The sequence below is a fragment of the Podarcis liolepis genome (assembly GCF_965112155.1).
Source record: "Podarcis liolepis genome assembly, chromosome: 5".
Classification (NCBI taxonomy): Eukaryota; Metazoa; Chordata; class Lepidosauria; order Squamata; family Lacertidae; genus Podarcis; species Podarcis liolepis.
Window position 1 is genome coordinate 33,449,661 of NC_139556.1, and position 17,514 is coordinate 33,467,174.

A 17,514-nucleotide genomic window follows, 5' to 3' on the forward strand; every position below is an offset into this window, starting at 1 on the left:
TCATTAAATTGCATAGTTAGAGATGTGAGCAAAAAAATGGTTCTGAAGTTTTTTTTGGTCCAATGTCCATCGGGGAAGCTCACTGTGAAAAATCTCAATAATTATTTATTGTCCATATTCCATGGCATACCTGCAGTCCCTTCCAGTCAATTGATCATCACACTTATTTCCAGTTACTTGATTAGTGCTCAGTAATAACCAGAATTTTAATGGCAGGTCATATTTTTGAGGCTGTTTGATGCCCCCAAACACCCCACAGCAACAAGCCACACATTAGAGCAAGTTGTGTCTCAAGGCAATTGGCTCTGTGGCTTGCAGCAATGAATTCAGCACTTCCAGTGGGGACAGCTCCTGTTGCAGTCCACTTTTTAAATCCGAGATGGGCAACGTTCACAACTTAATATTAATAGTTGCAAAACCTTCACACACAAGCAGACACATTTATAATTAGTCTTATAATAAGAGTGCCTGCTTTACTCAATTAATGTGTCAGATCCACAGAGGTCATCCAAATACTCCCCACAGCTGATAAAGTATTGCATTATTTCTGTCAGTCCACCTGAAAATTCTCGTTTTCTCTACAGTTCTATGTCTTTCCTCTTTTCTAATAGCCTTCTTCAGCCCTCAGTTCTTTCATTCATGAATCATTCAATTTTGACCAACCCTTTTGCGGTAAAAGTAATTTCTGCTGTTGCATTTCCATAGCGTAACAGAATCCTGACTCACAGCTGGCATTTTTAACAACCAACTTCAACAATAAGGAGCCCAGCTAGACCACAGCCCTGTTCCTTAAGCTTACTTGTGACAGCCAGATATGCCATCTGAAACAGCTCAACTTTTCCCCTAGTAAGTGACAAATCAAAGAATACAAACTCTGAAAGGCTACCTCCCTTAAGCTTTTAAATTTCGTGTTATTCATTCTTCAGATCACTCTGACATTTAGTTCCAAATTATAATGTGATTCAGATACCATCTGTGAAAAATATGAACCTCTTTTCTCAGGAAGGGAGTTTTCTTCTGACCAAATCACAGTGGTGTGTGCGTATTTGTGGCAACTGGGGCAATGCCTCCTCAAGTTCAAACTCCTGGTGTATAGGGTTATATTCAACATAATAAATGGCTGGAGGACCACTGGGAGAAGATTTGGGGGCATGTGGGAGCTGAAGGGGGAAGGAGAGGAAGATGAGGTCTTTCTGCACTTGCAGAAGCCTACTCAAAAAATTCTGAATTCTGACCATAGATTTTAAACAGTGAGTAGAAAGCCATCTGAGGCAGAGAGTTGGGCTGTGACTGGAGAGGTCCAAGTTCAAATCTCCATTCAGCCATGAGGGTCAGTGAATGACCTTTGGCTAGCCACCCCCTCACCCTAAGTCCTCTCATAGGACTATTGTGAAGCTAGAATAGGAAAACTCCCATTGGCAATATCCTAAGCTCCTTAGAAAAAGGGCAGGATAGAACCATAAGTCGGGGAAACACTCAATGTTTGTTGAGGGTGAGAAAAAGGCAAATTGCAAACAGGACATGGCTTTTACTACTTTTATTACTTTCTCCTTGGGTATAATCACAAACTTTTCCAGGATTCCCTTTGCAGCCCATGTGACTAACAAATTGCTTGAGAAGTATTACAAATAAGAATGGGTGCTCATGATTTCAGCAGTGTGGGGATCCTAAACTCTGAAAACTTGTTACACTGATTGCCCAAATTAGTAATAAAAAAAGTGACAAAAAGGTTATTTTTATAATGACGAGTTTTGCGGCTCCCAGGTTTTTTTCTTCAGAAACGGGTCCAAGTGGCTCTTTTTGTCTTAAAGGTTGCAGACCCCTGCCCTAGAGCTACTGAATTCTTGAGGATGAAATTGCTCTGGATCAATCAATTAAGAAAATATACAGGATGTGACTTTGTATCTGTAGCCCTGTTAACGCAGGCTTTAGAACCTCTCTTACTTTTATTCTGTAGCAGTTACAATGCAATGTAAACAATTGTATCAGCTTGGTTTGAATTCTGCTCCTCAGCAGGTTCTGCACACACAGAGAGAGAGAGAGAGAGAGAGAGAGAGAGAGAGAGAGAGAGAGAGAGAGACTAGCTGCATATACCACTAGCAGTCCCACTTTGGGCTCCATTCGAATCTGCGGTGTTGTTTTTATTCTGCTCTTGTCCTCTCCTTAAATGTTCAGGAAACTTTAAGCAGGGCTTTTTCTTCCAGTACCACAGCAGTTAATCTAATATAGCCAGTAAATCACTCTGTTACTCTTAATCTTTTTATTCTGGTAAGTCACACTACCTCAGCTTGGCTGCTCTCTCTTATTTTTAACCTGTCAGTCTCTAGCTACAATTAAGTTTTCTACTATGAATAGAAGCCAGAGCAGCTGAGGTCTAAATCACATCTCTATTCCAGTGACAACACATGCTCTTTTTTTCCCCTTTAAGGAGCAACTCTTTCTTTTTCTTTCTTTCTCCTTTTCTTTCTTCTTGCCTTGGGGAAGATCCACATGACAGGATCTACCTAATGCAACTATCTGCAAAAGCAAAAGTTGAGATCCCTGGTTCTCAGGCTCTCACGCTCAATAGCCTCCAGCTCAGCAAATGTGAAAGGAGAAGGATTGTTGCCACATTCAGTAATGCTTAGAATCATTGAGCTCACTGGAGGTTGCAGGTGATGAGCCTGTGGATCTGTAACCAGGCCTGTAAGCTTTTGTGATCCTTTGGTTGAGCCAATGACCACAAGGCAGATTTAGGCAGCTGCAATCCAGGGCACTAAACACAGTTCCAGTCCCTGGTGACATCATCTGCTTGGACCTATGCCCTGCACCTGGATAGAAATGAAGAGCCAATTACTTTCCATGTATCTCTCTGCTACTTCTGGAGTTTTATAATAGCACAATGTACCACAACAGGTACTGCATGGTCGGAAGCAACTCAACTTTTGAGACCATGGTTGTTGTGACCCCATGATAGGAACTTTCCCACATTTGCTGGATATGGGGGCCTCTACAATGCTATTTTCGCATATACTGCCAACCTAGCAGTTCGAAAGCATGCCAGTGCAGGAAGATAAATAGGTACTACTGTGGCAGGAAGGTAAACGGCATTTCCGTGCGCTCTGGCTTCTGTCACAGTGTTCCGTTGCACCAGAAGTGGTTAAGTCATGCTGGCCACATGACCCAGAAAACTGTCTGTGAACAAACGCTGGCTCCCTCGGCCTGAAAGCGAGATGAGCGCTGCAACCCCATAGTCACCTTTGACTGGACTTAACTGTCCAGGGGTCCTTTACTTCCTTTATCTTTTTACCTATTTTCACATATAATGTGAAACTAGGTTTTGAACATTTTAGTAATTAGAACCCACGTGATGAATTAATGAAAACAGGGAAGGTATTCTGTTACACATGCAGAGATGTGTTGAGTAGCGACAGATGTACTTTTCAGCAAAAGAATGCCACAGTCTGTCTAGGGGCTATGATGAATCCTTCACACAGAAACCTGAAAAAAACTTACCCAACCTATTCACTAGCAGAAGTTTACGCCATAAAGCATAAACCAAGCTATGTGTGCCATGAATAGCAGTGCAGTACCTACACTTCTGGAAGAGCCTCACAATTCAAGTGAATCAAACACATTAGTCAGAGGCGGCTTTTTCTACACTGTTTGTTCAACTGGTCAACTATACAGCTTCACTAACTATTTTGCATCTTTCAGTCTAACACCAAAGGGTATGAGCTTCTTTCTTAATCCAATACTCTGTCTAAGACCCTGAACAGAATGAGAGCCAAGGTGTAAGTTACCTTTCACCTGCTGAAAATGGCATGCCTGGGGTGACCTTACCACTGCACTGTAATGTTTACAATCTCATGCTGAGTAGATAGATCTGTTCCCATCACAAATAAAGCACTGTGTTCCATAATATGGGGAGATAAGTATATATAGCATAATTAGAACTCCTGACCTGTATGGCACATGTGTAAGACTAGCCATTTGTGCTATTTTTAGCCACCAGGCCCATTTTACTCTGTGTAGGCCCATTGAAATAAATCAGGGTTTCCCAAACTTGGGTCTCCAGGTGTTTTTTAGACTACAATTCCCATCATCCCTGACCACTGGTCCTGTTAGCTAGGGATAATAGGAGTTGTAGTCCAAAGACAGCTGGAAACCCTGAAATAAATGAGCATGACTAAGTTAGGCCCATTAATTTCAGAGGGTCTACTCTGAGTAAAACCTAGTTGACTACCACCTCATTTTTAAGAGCAATTATGTGGGCTTTCGTGCTTCATATCATACCAAAATCAGAAATCACTTTCTTTAAAATGTTAATTATAATAATAATGCTATAGCCATTTTTGTCATGTTAACATTGCTATAGCAATAATGATAGGGAAGAAGAAGAAAATGCCACACATTCTTTGTATAAACTTTTGCAATATTATCTTGAACATATTCAAGACCAGACCTTTAAACTTTACTAGAACTCCCTTACCGACCTCTCCAAATGAAATCAGAAATGGTGTCTCTTCCTTAAGTGTAGTGGGGTCAGAAGCACTAAAGATGATCGCCAAATCTCTTCAGTTTTTGGCATTTTAACATGATCTAAATGTACATCTTAACTCTACCTTTTGTGAGCTTTTTGGCATTATTCTATGAATAGAATTTTTTTTAAGGAAGATGTTTGCTAGCTGCGTCATGCATTGCAGCATCTGCTACCTATGCCTCTCATTGCAGGAGTTTATCTAAGAGGCTTGCTGGAAAACTAGGCACGAGAGAGAGAGAGAGAGAGAGAATGCAGGTTATTACACATTCACTGCCCACCAGTCTCTGTTAAGCTTGGATTCTAGTTATCTAGGCCAACCCGGCTGCTGCTTTGCAATGCTATGTAGTTATAGGCAATTTGGCCAACTGGCATATAGGCTCCCCCCTTGTGACAACAGAAACGTCCAAAAAAATCCCAGCTGTCTATATTATATGCAGGTGTGTGCCATTGCTTGAAGGGATGGCTAAGCAAGGGACTTATCACACTTGAAGCTGTAGGGATTAAGTAGCAAAATATACTGCATTTGAGTGAAATGTGACCAAAAGAGAGCCTATTGACCATTCAATTGGATTTGAATGTGCCACAGTCCAAAAACTATGTTCACTGCTTATGCGCATTACCTTGCATGCTACAGATTTTCCAAACTGCTCCCTGGTATCCCTGCTGTCTACAAGTCATAAACCTGTGTGATGCGGGTACATCTTGTCGCAAAATCCTAATACAACTGTCATGCTGGAGTGATTTTACAAAACAACTCACATTCAAAGAAGGAAAGGATAAGATTGCTGTCTAATCATCTCCTTGAGCTAATCTTTACTTCATTTTTCTCTCCAGGAAGATCTCATAGAATGAGCTTATGACACTCAGTGAGAGATCCTGAGAGCCAGGGGAGCAGGCTAGGCATGACCAGACCTCATCTTGTTCCACTGAGTCAACATTCCAAGTACCTTTGAGGGGAGAAAAATGGCCTCATGCAATAGTAATAGCAGATTGATTATTCCATTACTGTCAGTGCCTAGGGGAAGAATTCCTCTACATTTTCTACTCTGCACCAGGAAGACTTGAAACATTCAGAGGAAGGGTTTCCTCATAAGGTCTTGGCAATCTCAGAACAGGCAAGGGGGGGGACCCCTTAAATTGCCTTCTTCCTGAAGGGAGAGAGGTATATGTGTGTTTTATGTCAAAACCAGCCTTGCAAGTATGTATGCAAGAGTTACTAGTCCACAAGAATTTACAATATCCTGTCTATACATTTGTATGTTAGTAATTTGTGCCACACTGAAAACACTAAAGAAAGAAAAATAGTACACTTCCATTTGCATAGAAAATTCCTTGCCTGGTTACCTAGAGGAAATTTTTGCTCATCCCCTCCCCTTTCACTTGATGAAACCAAGCTATTTGTCTGATCAGCTATGTCCACCAGCACAGCTTATCACAAGTCTGGAGCGCTGGGATCTGACATGGTGTTTCAATGTCCACAGCTGGTCCCCACTTAGAAGTTCCTTAGAAGTCTCACCCACCCAGTTCAAAGCCACAAGGTGGTTCTCAGTTCCTTATTCAAATGAGTGGTTGAAATGCAGCTCGAACAAGGAATTCAACAGAAAACAGGGTTTCAATCTGGGCATCAGCATTTATCAATTGTCAAGGTAGCATGGGCAAATGATCTAGGGTGGTCTAAAGATTATGTTAGAATGCAGAGATGTTCTAATCCAAATTCCTAATTCATGCTCCATTCAAGTCTCTGAACTGAATGAGAAACTGAAACCAGTAAACCAACTCTAGGATTTGAAATTATATGAAGAAATGATAACCATATCTGTCTTCTCCCTCTTACCTAGATATGCTGCACCTTCCTAGTGACAGACGTAGCATCCATACTCAAGACTGAATTTTTGCACTATCACACAGACTTGAATCAGGGCCTTTCCCCAACTTTGATGGTCTTAATCCAGTGGACTGGCCCTGCAGGTTTTCCCCACGGCAAATAACAAAATGGGAAAGTGTAAGAGATAGACCCATGTATTGCCTAGTGAAATGGTGCAACCAGGTAATTTTACACTTAGGACTATGGAAACACCATACGATTTTTTAAAAACCAGCTCAGGTTTGCAACTATTTGCAGAATCAAGACCCATGGAAGAGGATGCATGCTGCCTTGAGAATGTTTATGCGCTAAGAACCATGAAAATTAGACAAAGGTACAACCAAACAGCAAGTATAGCATATAATAAATTCAGACAGGTAAATTAGAAAAGCCAACCAAAATGGAATTCCAATTCCATATAATAATTTGTACTACTGAGTGAGGGTCAAAGTGCACTGCTTTGCAGAAATGCTACACAAGCTACACACAACCTCTCCCCTACCCCCAGTAACCAATAATACATCACACATTAAAGGGGGGGGGAATGTTTTCCTACACCATTTAGGGGGTACATCAGAAATGTACATATCCAGGAAGCTTGCTATTTTCAGCAAAAAGTATCACCCAAGCCATTATGGAACCCATGCCTCTTAACATCAAAATGCACTAACAGCCTCATACTCAACATATTCATTCAGAAGTACACCCTAATCTTATTTGGCTTGCTTCTTGGAAAGTGTGTTTAGGATTACAATCTCGAGAAAGCAACAACATTATTATTTAAGTGCCTGCTATGAGACTGGAAGGGTCAAAGCAGATTTGCAGGCAAGTGAAAACATCACCATTAGCACTATACCTTGCCAGGCAACAACCACAGCCCAACCTGGTTGCATATCAAGCTCTTAACTAAAGAAGGTTAAACACAACAGCAAGCAGAGAGATAGAGAACTCCCTCAAAGAAGAGGCTCTCTCTCTCGCATTGCCACCTCACCAATCCAACTGATCTTAAGATATCATGCAGCAGAACGGTTCCAAAAGTTTTTCATGAGCACCACTTCAGGTCCACTTTCCACCTCTATTTTCTCACCCCCTCCCCCAAAACATAATGAGAACGTGAGAGGGAAACCCTCTTTATTACCCATTCCCAAGGACTATATAACACCCAGGAAAGGTGGCAGGCAAGAAAACATCCTTCCACTTTGTGAAAATCAGGACTTTGTTATCTATGCCACAAAACCTGCTTAAGAACTTGTTAAAATATTAAAAGGCTAGTTCACTTCCAGTTCAAACCACCACTTTGCCTGCCATTTGTGGCATCTCTTCAACCATGCAAAGTAAGGCTGCTGACAGATGTTCTCCTTGAGGGAGATTAAGCTGAAAATCGAGCCTTCAGAGAGATCAAAGCAATGCTTACCTGCTTCTAACCCAAGTCCTCCTTCCCTTCACCGAACCCACTGCAGTTTTCAAGTGAGCAGGTGGAAGAGGCTGGGTAGATACTGTAACTGGGAATGCTCTTTAAACAGGCTCTTCCCTGCCCCCTCCACCAGTGTGAAGCTGATTCCTAGTTCTATATTTGCAGTTCCTGGGACCCTATTTGATTCAAAGGTGCAGATGCTGAATGAATAAGTACTTCAGATCTGAATACCACATTCACCAGCCCTTTCATATCCTCCAAGCTTCCTTCATCACAAAGGATATAAGAGGGAGCACTTTGGGGAGCAGAGAGCATCAGCTGGTTGTGGCATGGCCTCCTTTGCTGGGCAGGTTCGTTTGCCTGTAATGCACAACTGAAGCTGGTCCTTCTGCATTTTTTTTTCCTTTGTAAAGAAAAGGGGGAAAAAACATAGGAGATTTCTTCTGAGGAGAAAGCGTGCCAGTGGTCCCATTTGCCTAACCTATACAACCAAATCCCAGTTGTTCTTTGGGGCTATGTATGCAGCTCAGGATCAAATAAGGATCTAGCAAGAAGCAACATCAGGCTCAGGTGGGTCAAACTCTCTTTCTCTATGAGCTGAGGAAATGGAGCGTGCACACAGGTAGGCATCCTTCTGCCACCTGTCAAGAAGATGCCCTTTTCTTTGCGTTTTATCTCTTTGCTTTGATAACTGCTTGGCTCAATCACTTAGGTTTCAATAAGTAGATGAAGGCGGGTGGGCAAAAGGATGTTGCTGGACATTGTTGGTGTCAGTGTGCAAAGCTACTAGCCGTCAGAAATACAATGGTTTTTAATCTAGAGGTATGTTGTGGAATATATAATGTATACTAATTCTGAGTCTAGGTCACCACTGCTGGCTGTGATCCTCTGAAGAAAGATTAAAACACCTACCACACTTGTTCTCCATGCCTTATTATTTTTATTATCTCTCTAACTTTTTTTGGTTCTCTTTTATGTTCTCTCTAACTCCCCCCCCCCCCCAATTTCATCCTTGCCTGAATAAAGTCTGTCTTTGGACACCACTAAAACAATAGCATGTGATCAAGAAAGAAATGTATTTGCCCTTCACCTAATCTATTAACATTTAAATCAGATTCTGCAAAAGTGGGCATCTTTAAGTGGGGTATGAGCCATAACTCACATGAACAAGTTACTAAGTTCGTGGTTATGGCTGGTACAAAAAGCAGAAGAGCAACATAAATTAGTAAATTGTTCCTGCAGACAGTGCTTTTCTTTATAGAATATTAAGATAAGACAATTCTTGAACTATGCCCATCTACAACTCATCCACCTCATTGTGAAAAATACTCAAGCACTGAATACTTGCTGGCTCTCTCTTCTTCTTCCCATCCCTTGGCCAAGATGCCAATAAGTAGCCGGTCAGCTAAAAATAGTACAGGTTGCCTCCAGATCCCATCCCTTCCTGCTTTTAACACCTTTAACCCTGAATATATGCAGTTAAAGATGCCAAGAGGGGGAAAGGGAGAAGCTATGAATAAAAAAAAGTACTTCATGTAGAGTGGAAAGAGAAACAAGAATAGGAGATCCCTGGAACAATTGCAGCAGTATACATTAATGTGCTAAAACACAGGGCAACAGTTTTGTGGCGGTGCATTGTTGCTTTTTTGGGTAAGGGTGGGGGCAGATCCACCCAGGGGATTCCCCAGATGACATTTGAAAATAGACAGTGCCGGAGGGAGAAGGGTCAGAAGGAAACCTCTCCAGGAATAGGATGCCAATACATACTGCAGCTTGTGCCACTTCCCTGCCCACCCCCTCAATTGCTGGATCCCTGTAGTTACTTGAAGGAAAGACACTTTCCACACAGAGATTATAAGTGAATCAAATTGCAAATCAAATTAAGGCTGCAATCCTTGTGTACTCAAAGTTTCATTGGCGTCAATAGGACTTGCTTGGGAGAAAACACATTTAGAATGTGATCATTCATACGAAGCACTGTATAGCATCGTTTCTCTTTCATGTAATTTTTTCTAACATATGGGGGAAGGTATGTTACTCCCCAGCCCCAGCCCCCCCCCCATGAACTATGCTCTTCTTTGGTCATCACCCATGCAGAAAGTTCCTGGTGCACCTCAGACAAGATTACTTCACAAAATTTCACTGAAACAATGGGAGGTGTGCTTCCAGTAAACTATGACTCATTCAGAACACAGGGTTTTTAGATGGGACCCATTCAACCAACCCCACCACAGAGGGAGAGCTTGCTCAATCATCTGCCCACCCTTGAGGACACTTGCTGAGTCTTACGCAGACCCTTCAAAAGGCAACACACGGGGTTTTAAGTACAGGGTATTCCAAGTGATCCCCATTGCTTGCAAAGTAACCCTAAGCACAGCTGCATAGGACATCTCTGGAGATATGGGGCTTTATAGGTGAAGGAATTTGATAAGCCAGGAGGTGCTTGCTGGAAGTAAGTTAACATTTAGCTTCACATTCAAGGGATGGATGTCCCTGCTTAGTCTGTCACACAGCTTTGGGCAGCCTGAATGCGCTGCTTTCTAGGACTAGGCTCAACAGCCTCCTTTGTGTTAAGGTTTTCATGCCTTAGCACACTTATCTGGGACTTTGGGGTATGACAAGAAAGTGGTTAGAAGAGCTGACTAACACTACTGTACAAAAGCTGCCTTGAACTATGTGATGAAAGGCAGGGTATAGATATTCTAAACAGAGAAGCATTTCAGGTGTTGCAGCCCCCATCCCACTCTGATGCATCTGCCGAGTCAAGCTCCATGCTTTTAAAGAAGCTCTACATGTATGTAACAGTCACTGAAATTAATAGAACTTAATGCCAAATAGGAGCAGTGCAACGTTAGATGCTGTTTGGGGAGTACGACTGCCAAACAGACGAGGCACTTTAAAAAGGACTGCAGGCGACCTGATCACATTTAGTAAGGAATAAATCCCGCAGAATTCAGTCCGAGTAGTTTCCAAAAATGGGATTGCACTGCCCAGATGCAGTAATATGGGCAGCCCCCAGACAGTGATTACTGGGTAAAACAACTTGTCAGCAAAATTGCATTCCCATCCAACAAGTGCGTCCAAAGTAGCGATCAGTGCATGTTTGTGTGTCTTCATTACCATGCAACCTGGTCATTCCAAAGGACTAAGGAAGCTTTGCTGGTTTGGAATATCTCTATGATTAGGCAGCAGACACCGAGAGCTGCCCCACCTTCCTGCTTGGTGCCCTAGGTGGGCGTCAGGTGTCAGACTTCTATTAATTTGCCAGAGAAGCTCTGGGGGTTGCCAGCTCTTAATTGTCCTCCTGCCTGGTGTCTTTAACAGCTTAAACTTTCCCCAGCACTGAGCTGGAGTGGTAGGGAAAGCTTTGTTTTTATGTACTTATTTAGCCTTTTGCAAGGTACACGTAATTTCAAAAGCTCTGCAATAAAGGGAGGGGAGAGAACAGAAGTTGCCAGCCCTATACGCTCTCTATTATACACTTGGAGTCTAACTGATCTTCAAATTTCATGCTCCTTTTCACCGTATTTCCAAGCTCTCAGTGCAATTATACACACACTTACTGGGAGAAAGTCCTGTTTAATTCTAAGTAAATATGCACAAGGTAATGCTGTAAGTTGCCTTCATTGCAGAAACTACATCAGAACAGGTGGTCAAAGAGAAAAAAGCAACCGCGTCTGGGGAACCCAATCTTATGGATGTTTACTCAGAAGTAAGTCCTGGCGAGTTTAGTGGGGCTTTCTCCTAAGCAAGTATGCATAGGGTTGCAGCACTATCTATCATCTATCTATCTAATCTATCATCTATAGCTGCTTGGATTGTCATTATTTTATGTTATGGCTTCTTTCACTGTTCATTTTTGCACGATTGGATTCAACAGTCTTAGAGGCTGCATTTAAAAAGACACTTGAACATGCTCTTAGTATTAAAATTGCTCTTTTTTAAAAAAGCAAAACCCTATTTTACTTTATTATTAAGGCTGATCCTATATTCCAATTTGTTTTAGTTCACTACACAGTTGTCATAGGGTTTTCCTACTGCATTTTGCTTGGCTGGGGTGGTTAGAAAAGTCAACTCAGAAGTATCATCAATAAAGAAGACCCTGGGAGCACAATCCCATGCATGTTGACTCAGAAACAAGTCCCACTGTTTTCAATGGTGCTTATTCCCTTGCAAGAGTGTTCAAGATGAAAACCCAAAGAGGAGGATGCTTCTCTCCCCCCCCCCCCATTTTCTACCTGTCATCTGGTGGATAAAAGCGTAGCTAGCAAGCCTAGCCAGACCCTATGCATGTTTACTCAGAAGTAAGTCCTCGTGTTCTAAGGGGCTTATGTGCAACTGCAAGAATCTTAGCAGCATTACAGTGGTTCTGCACCCTCCTACTCAAGTCAGAAGAAAGACCCATTCATTCAGCTTGCTTCCCAGGTCCGTGGATACAGAATCGCAGCCTCAGAATATTTAAGGCTGAAATCCTTAGCACTCGTATCTTGAGGTGAGAACTTTCTGACAAGAAACACGCAGCGGTAGCAGCGCACCTTCTCAGCCCCCCTTCCGCCTTATCGACGCCTTCAGGGAAACACACAAACCCGGAGCGCGTGCGGGAACTGCTTTTTACAAAACGATTTTTCTCCTTCACAAAAAAACAAAAGAAAACCCTGCTTAAAATCGCAACCTCTCTCTGTTCACCTGAGTTGCCGGCTTCTCTCGCTCAGCTGCCACCCGCCATAAACCTCTGGAACCAGGCAGGCTATTAAAAAAAAAAACCCCGACTAAAACCATTAAGGCGCTCCGAGTTCCGACGTGGCCAAGTTAACTGAAACCGGGAGCTGGGGCGGCGAAGGACTTTGCCAGCTCGGTCTTCGCTTCGACTCGAGGCGCGCGGAGCGTCCAAGAATCCAAGGAAGAAGAAGAAGCGCCCCTCAAAGTTCCGGCGGAGAGAAAACGCGGGAAAGGGGCGGAGTGGGGGGGGGGGCTCGAAACTTCGCCTTACCTGTGGGCGGCTGAGGGGGAGCGAGCGGTGCGCTTGCCCAGGCTGGCGTCGGCGAGGGGTGCTCGGCTCTTGGCCAAGGAAGAGCCTGCGAAGGAATTCCTTTGGCCAGCCACAGCTCGCGGAGGGGAAGAGGGGGAGAGCGCGCGTCGTCGCCAAGTCCCGCGAAGCCAAGTCACCTCCTGCCGTCCCTTGCTCGCCGACCTTCCCAGCCCAGCGCCGGCTCTGCCATGGCCCGCCGACCGTAATCCAGTCGCTTTCCTCGGCCGGGAGCCTCCTCCTGTGCCGCAGAGCGCCGCCTTCCCAACCTCGCGCTCCTCGCAGGAGTCCAGCAAAGGAGCGCGGGCGCCGCCTCTTTCTCCGGCTGCTTCTCCTACTGCTGCTGTTGCTGCCCGGCGGCGCTTCGCTCGCCTGAGGAGCCGAGCAACTTTGGGCGCCTCCCCCTCCTGAGGGATGCGCGTGGTAGTTGGGGGGGGGGGAGGGGCGCGGCAGCAGCAGCTCCCTCGAGGTTGGTGGCGGCGGGAGAGAAGAGGAGGAGATATATACCCCAGCGCAAGCGCGCGCTCTCTCTTTCTCTCCTCCGCCCGCGGAAGCAGCCAGGAGTCGTCGGAGAAGCAGCAGCAGCAGCAGCGCAGCTGGCGCGCGCGCGCGGACGGAGGAAGGAGCAGCACGAGCGGCAGCTGGCGAGCGGTGAATATTTCAGCTGATGTCACGGGACCCGCTGCTTTGGCGACTCCGACAATCCTTCCCTCCGGGAGAAGCCGGAGCGCACGAAAGCCACCGCGCGCTCCTCTGTGGCTGCGAAACGTCGCCGAGCACAGCTCAGCACAGTCGGCTCGCTTTCGCGCGTCTGGTTTCAGTTGGGGCGGTTTTTTTACCTCAGAAAGGACGGGAGAAATTGGAAGGCATCCGCGTGCTTGAACTTCTTTGTAGGCGCGGGCTTTAAGCGCCCTCTTCCTGCTCTGGGGATCAGGGGCGGGACACAAATCCCCACAAAGGTGGAACCAAGGAATGCAGTGCGACCTTGCAGTTAGCGAAATCGGCCTCCCTCTTTTTTTCCTGACAAAGGTTGTGCACTAGAGTTGCCGACTTTTCTTTATACTGGCCCTGATGAGCCTTCCTTAGCAAAATCATGCCCTGCAGAAATTCACCAGGTGAAGCTCTCTCCGGCATGGAAATAAAGTGATATGGTGGGGAGGCTCTATGTTCAGTCGGGTCCATGTTAAAAGCATGAGAACAGGGCCAGTAAGAGAGACAGACTGAATGCATCCAAACGGACAGCTTTCCCTATTGCTGCTTTCTTGGCATGGGGATGCAGCACCTGTTGAATTTCAGCCTGCCAAGCACCCCTGATTAAGAAGTACAGCGCCTCCATCGTGAAAAAATATAGCATGTACTCAAAAAACATAGCATGCACTCAAGCCTTCACCTTAGGCAGGTCTTGGACCAAGGATGTGTGAGGTAAAGGGGATAGGATCTCTGACCATGTGCAGAGTCCTTCTTTGCTACCAGTGAGTAACCACAGCTTTAATACACACATCTGGAATGCGGGGGACAAGGCCTGCAAACAAATTTGCAGTTCTCATTTTATAAATTAAACACAGCTTGATTCTTTTCCTGTGATAATGACTACACTGTGACTACTTGGTTTCTGTTCTTTCCTAATGTAAGAGTCCATTGACCTTTGAAAAACTATTTCTATTTTACCCCCTTTGCCTAAATTGCGCTGCGGAAAGAATCTCGGGTTATCTCCTCTGCTCTCCATTTGAATCTGTTTGAAAAGGATGCTCTGCTTAACTATTTGTCACTTGGGAGAACAGCCATAGCTGTTCAGAATCATGGAACTTTCCCATACCATTACTTAAACAGGCTTTCCCCCTGGGATGCTCAGAAGATGAACTTATTTATTTTGTATGCGGTCTTGAAAAAGCCCTCAGGGTGGCTTACAAAATGTAAAGATTTAACACAAAGCAGCCATCAACAGCACTTTGAAAATTCATTAAATTGCAACCATTAAAACTATAGTAAACAATACAAGTCCGAAGAGCAGAAAATAAAACCTGTTTCACCTTCTGAATGTCCGGGGGGGGGGGAGATGGGTCCAAATTTCCAAAAAGCAAGGACAGAGCTAACCTGGTGGGCTTCTCTAGGACAAGAAGAGAGGGTGCTGCAGTTGAGAAAGACTTGCTCATGGCCAGCATCCTGAATTCAGTTAAGGCAGCTTCTTAGTAGCTTTGTGACCTCCTTTAGTGGGTTCTGTGCGTGTTAGTGCTTGTTTTGACCTATAAAGCCTTTGACTTATTGGCTCAGGACTGCAATATGTCAAGGACATAGGCGCCGACTCCATGGGGCCTGAGGGGGCTCGAGCCCCCTCAAAAAAATTTGGGGGGGGCTCAGCCCCCCCAATAATTTCGGGCGCCCTTCCAGCAGAGCGCCGCCGCCGTCCCTCGCCAGCCAGCCAGCCAGCCAGCCGCGCGCCCTAGTCTGAGAGCCCCGGCCGTCCCCCGCGAGATTAGGGAATCCCCGGGGGCGGGGGCTCCTGCCTCGCTGCTTCGTTTCAGCTCCCGCGAGAACAGGGGAATCCCGACTGGCCACACCTCCCAGCCAGCCAATCGGCTGGCTGGGGGGCGTGGCTTGCCCTATTTGGGGCCGGAGCCACTTTATTTGCATATTCATGAGCTTATTTATTATTCATGAGCTTTCCCGGGCCCCCCCAATATTTTTTCTAAGTCCGCGTCCCTGGTCAAGGACCACCCTCTCTCTGAGCCAGACCCTGACCCAGACTGACCCAGACCCTGCAATCATCATCTGAGACTCTTCTTCATGTGCCTCCTCTGTGAGAGGCCTTTTTTGTGGTGGCTCCCCATTTGTAGAATGCTCTCCACAGGGAGGTTTGCCTGTTGCCTTCATTTTGTATCTTAAGGCACCAGGGAAAAACATTCCTCTTCTCCCAGGCACTTCGGCTTATTAAATAATCTATGGCCTTTTAAACTTGGTGTGTGTGTTGTTTTTAATTGTTACAATGGTATGTGTTTTTATGTTGTAAACTGTCCTGTGATCCTTTCTAGTTTTAATTTTGTTTTGGTTTTTGTATTTACATTGTAAGTTGCTCTGAGTTTACTTTTCATTTGTTTAAAAAAAGTGACCAATGAGTGCAATAAATAATAACATACGGGGATCCTGATAAGGAAACAAAGACCTTCCTTTAAGTTATGTTTTTGCAAGGACTGGAGGCTGGTCCATTAGGGCATATGGGGCAAGGACAAGTCTTTCCTCAGCCAGACCCTACCTGTCTCTTCTCCCATTTACAACTAGCCCAGGGGATGGTCCTGCCTGTCAGGTTCCTTAGTCTCTCAGCATTGCCCTTGTAGGACTCAACAGGAAGTAGGGTGGAGACAAAACAATAATTCATTGGCTCTGCCTATCATTGGCTCTGGCTGTTGTTGTCTCACTAAGTTCCACCCTACCGGTCCTAATGGATAACAGCCACCACTGGCTTCAAGGATATGAAAGGCTAGACTTGGTTTTTAACACCAGTGCCTTATGCTCTCTTCTGAAAATTAGATGGGTGGTGGCTACATGATGAACCAACTGAAGGTTCAGGACAACCTTCAAAGGTAACTCCACTGAATAGCCCAGCCTGAAGGTTGCCAAACCATGAAACTCAGTGGCATGCAACAACACAGTCACTTTAAATGGCTGTAGATGGAGAACCAACCTGCTTGAAGCCACTGCTGGCCACAGCTGCTGTCTGGGAATTCAAGAGCAATACTAAGTCCCACAGCAACTCCAGACTACATACCTGCCTTCAGGGATGGTCTAAGGGTAGCCAATGTGGTACCTTTCAGATATAGTTGAATTACAATTCCCATTATCCCTGGCATGTGGTCATGCTGATTAGCGTTGATGGGAACTGCAGTACTTTCGGAGAGTACTGCATTGGCTGCCCCTGGTTTAACACCACCCAAAACAGGGAGACCAGTGACTCCTTGATGAAGCATAGCCCCTGCCATGGAAGGTGTGGAGGACACACCAGTCAGGCAGTGAGGCAAGAATGTTATTGTCTCTTTCAGAGAACAAGACAGGCACCCAGGTACAACCAAGCCTGGTGCCGTGTCGTAACTACACAATCCACACCTGTTTGTATGTATCAGCTTATTCACCTTCATCTAGTACAGCGGTTCTCAACCTGTGGGTCTCCAGATGTTATTGGACCACAACTCCCATCATCCCTGCTCAGCTGGGTTCCGAGACCTCCCTGGAGGAAGGTGCCATCTCAGAGCTGTCCAAGGTGCTGCAACCCCAGCTTCACCTACTACAGACTATGTTTAGGTCAGCTCTGGCCTTGCTAGTTAGGGATGATGGGAGTTGTAGTCAACAACATCTGGGGACCCACAGGTTGAGAACCGCTGATCTAGTCCATCACTGCCTCCTGTCAAGGTTCAGAATTCCTACCGCTTCACCTGCTTCTGCATTGACAAGGGTGGAAGGTGGGGGGAGCACCAATCAACACACCAACAACGCTTCACCACAAATCTCTAGCCATCATCTTCCAGGGTGCTGGTGTTGAAGAAGCAGAGGGGGACAAGATAGAATCTTGCAAAACTTCATAAGACAAGTCCTAACAGGCAGAGCAGCATCTCCAGCGCTATCTTCTGGGACCTACCTTGCAAGTAGGTGTAGAACTGCTGCGATGCAGTGCCTCCTTTACTCAAACTAGCAAGGTG

At 45.2% G+C, this 17,514-nt stretch overlaps 1 protein-coding gene across 1 annotated transcript in view; it reads right to left on the reverse strand.

Annotated features, from left to right (window-relative positions):
- The window catches only part of CDH23 (cadherin related 23), a 400,272-nt gene extending 386,838 nt beyond the window's left edge, over positions 1 to 13,434 (reverse strand). The window contains exon 1 of the mRNA XM_083503046.1: positions 12,791 to 13,434. The gene's annotated coding sequence lies outside the window, so the exon portion shown is untranslated. The remainder of the gene's footprint in view (positions 1 to 12,790) is intronic.
- Between the last annotated feature and the right edge of the window lie 4,080 nt (positions 13,435 to 17,514).